This window comes from Durio zibethinus, chromosome 28 (genome assembly GCF_047325235.1).
Source record: "Durio zibethinus cultivar Kanyao isolate XHJ-2024 chromosome 28, ASM4732523v1, whole genome shotgun sequence".
Lineage (NCBI taxonomy): Eukaryota > Viridiplantae > Streptophyta > Magnoliopsida > Malvales > Malvaceae > Durio > Durio zibethinus.
In genome coordinates this window covers 7,345,387-7,350,220 of record NC_143189.1, presented here as the reverse complement: position 1 = coordinate 7,350,220, position 4,834 = coordinate 7,345,387, and the positions used below count along the sequence as shown (strand labels likewise).

At 36.2% G+C, this 4,834-nt stretch overlaps 1 pseudogene; it reads left to right on the top strand.

Annotated features, from left to right (window-relative positions):
- Nucleotides 1-323: 323 nt before the first annotated feature.
- LOC149510701 (uncharacterized) lies at nt 324-4,549 on the top strand (annotated as a pseudogene).
- Nucleotides 4,550-4,834: the final 285 nt, after the last annotated feature.

Here is a 4,834-nt window from a genome sequence, read left to right as displayed (position 1 = left end):
GAAAAATTGAAGTCTAGTTTTCTGAAAATTTAAAATCTAAAATTTCAAATCAATATCTAGAAAGAATTGGGACAATAAAAATTTGATAGATGATCAAAAAAATTCTTATAAAGAAAATTTTTTTATAGGAAGAATTTTTTTAATTATTAATCACTCAAATAAATTTATTTTTAATCAATGAAGCTTTGATTTAATAGCAAAGAGGAGCTTCTAAAATTTTGAAATCGCAAATTATAATTTTACTATATGTGAATTTAATTTAATTTTTATTAAATTTATCTAATTATATTTTAAATTATTGACTGATTATTTAAATAAATGTAATTCTTGATCATACTAGTTATTGATTTTTTTTTCCCTATCTATAGACAATATATTGTTTTTGAAATATCTATTCAGTTAATTATTAAGTACACACGCCAGCATAACTTTGGTTAAAATTAATAGAAAGTAAAAAATTAAAATTAAAATTTAAAAAAAAAAATGGAGGGACAAACAAACGGACATTGACCTGTTAACGCTACAACACTTACGAAGTCTTTCACTTTAAGCATTCTCCATGATCCAAACTTTCACTGACTGAAGTTCCCAGAAACTTTGCAAGAACTTAAACCGGCACAACCAAAAATTTCAGGTTTGTCTTTCTTGTACTCAATTGAGTCATTGAATTTGGAAAAGCACCCACCAAGCAATAAGCTTGAATCTGATTCTAATGGTCGTGCTGCAGTCTTTATATGGCAATGTAGCAAAGCTGCAGTCTTTGTAATTTTTGTTTTGTGTTATGAGAAATTGGGTGTTGATTTTTAGTGGTATCTTCTAGGAAGTGGGTAGCTAAGAAATATTGAAAAAAGTGATTGAATATTGAAAATTTGGAAGCATGAGGAGTGTTTGTCTAGCTGTTGTTTGTATAATGTATGAGATGTTTATCATAGGGTTAACAAATTATGTCTCAGAAGTGGAGTTTGAGTTCAAAAAAGGATATTCTGTGGAAGTGGATTTCAAGTATGAAAGAATTGATGAGGTAAAGAAACATTGTAAACCAGTTTATAATCTGCTTCTAAATTTAAAGCTGAAGATAATAGGATAGCTGATATAAAAGAAGAGCTGAATTTTGGGTGTGGGGATTGGCGGCAGGATGTAGGTGATGCTCCCATTATGCCGTTTGATGATAGAAATATGCCTAAGAATTTATCACAGGCTCCTTCGATTATAGCTTCTTTCTGGATCACGGATGTTGATCTCGACTATCGGACTAACAAGTCTGTAAGTGTCAGTGGCATTTCGATGTTGGGGTTAACACTAGATACTTCATTTGCAGAGAGGCCGTATGAGGGAAGTCCTCGATTTCAGATATGGTCTAGTCATACACAGCTTGCAATTTCATTTGAAGGGATTTACACTGAAACCAAACAGAATGGTGGGGAAAGAGTGATGTGTTTGTTGGGGAATGCAATGTTGCCATCTAGGGCGTCTGACTCAAAGAATCCACGGGATTGGTTGAAAGGCTCTGATCTAAATTACAACCAAGCACCTCTTTTGCAAGATGATCGGATATTTCTTGTTCTTCATTACCCATTGACACATTCATTGACTAATAGGGTGATACGAGGGGAGTTGAAAAGTTTAAATCCAAAATCAAATGAGAAGTACTTTGATCAAGTTAACATTTTGGCCCAGATGCTCAGGTCAACAAAATATGAGTTTGGCTCTGAGAAGATTGTATCCAAGGCATGTAATCCTTATCCATATTGAGAAAACTTGATGAATGCTGGCATCAATGTCACAAAGGCAATAGCTTCTGTGCAATTCTTGAGCAAGTTACTAATAGTGGAACTTCCACCGTTGTGCCAAACTGGAAATGCAATGGCACGGATGACTACTGTAGTAAGTTGGGTCCTTTTGTGAAAGATAAAGAGATTAAAACCACAAATGGAAGCTTCAATACGTTACATGCAGGATGTGAGGTGCAAACCAACTAATGGGCATCAAAATGCTAGTATGGCCAGAGTTGCTGCAGTTTTTCAGGCTGCTCCTGCATCAGAGGATCAGTATAGAATGAGACGGAGCTCCGGGCTTAGCAACATGACTCTAGCTACTGAAGGAATATGGAATTCTTCTAGTGGGCAGCTTTGCATGGTTGGTTGTCTTGGCATAGTAGATGTAGAAGGGAGTAGCTGTAACTCTCGTATCTTTTTGTATATTCCTCTCTCATTCTCCATAAAGCAACGAAGCATAATTGGTGGGAGCATTTCAAGTATTGATGAAAGTAATAAGGTGTACTTCCCTTTATCATTTGAAAGGTTAGTGAGGCCCTCAAAGTTGTGGAATTACTTCAGAGCACCACATCCCTATTATAGTTACTCAAACTCCAATCAGCTGGTGTAATCCTAGAAAAAAATGACCCGTTCAGTTTTGGAACTCTAGTCAAGAAATCCTTGCTGCAGTTTCCTAAACTGGAAGACACAGATGACTTTCTATCCAACCTTTCTATCCTTGCAGAAGATCTGACCCTTCAAATCTCTGCAGTTCCTGATCAGTTTCCAAATTCTCATCCCCCAAGAGTAGATATTCAGATGGATATTTTTACACTTGGTCCATTGCTTGGGCGCTATTGGCACTCAAGAAATCCAACCACCAGAGAAGAAGACACACCTTATCACATTAAAGCTAAGCACACTGAAAAACAGCTCCTTTTGAATGTATCAGCTCAACTAACAACTATCAGAAAAGATGATAGCAATTTTTCTGTTCTTTTTCCAGAGGGTCTTTATGATCCACATTTTGGACGGATGGATCTTGTTGGCTGCAGGGATGTCCCGGCCTCGTGGAAGATCTTAGTTCAGACCATGGATCTTGAATCCGGGTTGGATTGCTTGACAGAAGTCATAGTGTCATACTCGTACCCTCCCACTACAGCTCTGTGGCTGGTCAATCCAACTCTGAGAATTTCAATAGCCGGCCAGAGAAATGAAGATGACCCACTATATTTTGGAATGAATAAGCTTCAAACTCTTCCAATTATGTACAGAAAGCAGAGGGAAGAGATTCTCTCTCGCCGGGTGTTGATGGAATCCGCTGTATTTTGACTCTTTCATTAGCAATTGCTTGCATTTCAAGTCAACTGTTTTACCTCAAGCAGAATGCTGATTCATCTCCTTTTATTTCCCTTGTCATGCTGGGTGTCCAAGCCATTGGGTATGGTCTTCCTCTTATTACTGGTGCCGAAGCTCTCTTCAAGTGAGAGGCTTCTGATTCTTATGAAATGCGATCTTATGATCTTGAGAAAAGTCAGTGGTTGAATTTAATTGATTACATGGTAAAGCTTCTTGTTCTAATGATGTTTCTTCTCACTCTTAGGCTTTTTCAGAAGGTGTGGAAATCTCAGATCAGATTACTTTCATGAACCCAACCTGAATCACATCGTGTCCCAAGTGACAAGCGGGTACTTATTGCAACCCTTACCATGCATGTCATTGGATACATAGTTGTTCTGATCATTCATTCTGTGAAAACTAGTCAGATACCACTTCGAACAGATAGGTTTATAGATTCAAGGGGTCACTCCCAATTGCTACGGGAATGGGAAATTGAACTAGAATATTGGCCTTGTTCAGGATTTCTTCTTGCTCCCTCAAATCATTGGTAATTTTATCTGGCAAATCGATTGTAAATCTCTTAGGAAACTATATTTTTGGGATTACGGTTGTCAGACTTCTCCCTCGTCTCTATGACTATATAAGAGCTCCAGTTTCCAACCCTTACTTCGCAGATTAGTATGAGTTTGTGAATCCAACTTTGGGCTTCTACTCTAATTTTGGGGATGTTGCCATTCTCATCACTGCAGTTTTCCTTGCAGCTGCCGTCTATTGTCAGCAAAGGTGGAATTATGAGCAACTTAGCCAGATTCTTGCCTTCAGACAGTGTAGGCTTCTTTCTGCAGGATCAAGAGTTTATGAGAGGTTGCCTTCCAAGTCATTTGAAGCTAAGCTTGCTTCTGATGTTAATGGGAACACCTCACATAAGCTAGAGCACGATGATGAAGAATAATTTAATGCCTCCTCAGTATTACTGACAGAAGAGTTGTTGTAAAACATATGGGAAAGTAGGTGATATTTTCATGTTTGTTTTCCAAGTAGAACATTTTGGCTTCTAAAACTGCAATTAAAAGCTTTATCTTGTCCTGCATGCTTTGACAGTTTCCCATCAATAGAAAACAATTAAAAACAATTATCTGAACTTCATGCTGGTTTTATCTTAGTCTAAAAGCACCATTCTTGCTGGTTAAATTTTCCATGGCTAAAGGCTGCTCTGCTACTCTTCTAAGGGTGTGTTGCCGAAAGAAAATAAAATCATTAGATCATGTTTTACATAGAACTTTCGAGTCTTCTTATGTTACTTGCTAGCATAAAAGGATAGTATTTCTGCCTCTGCATTTGTACTTTTCCAACACATGCTATTATTGAAACTTCATTTTATTTCGAAAATTTTTTTTAAAATTAAATTTTATCCGAAAAGTTTTTTGAAATTGAAAACGAACTTCAACCGCAAATTGAACTGGATTGGGAAGTTTCGGACCCAATTGAAAAAAATTTATTCCTACCTTAATTTTTGGTTTAATTTTACCCTTTAATTTTACTAAATAAAAAACAGAAAAGGGAAAGTTTCAATAAAAATTGCTGAAGATGATTTTAAAGGGGCATTTGGTTCAAAACAATCCATGCATTTTTTCTTAGAATCTTATTGTTTGGTATTTGATTTCAATATGTAATTTAAAAAAATCTCATGTTGAGGAAAAGTAATAAATTTTCAATAGTATCAAAGTTTTGGAATAAAA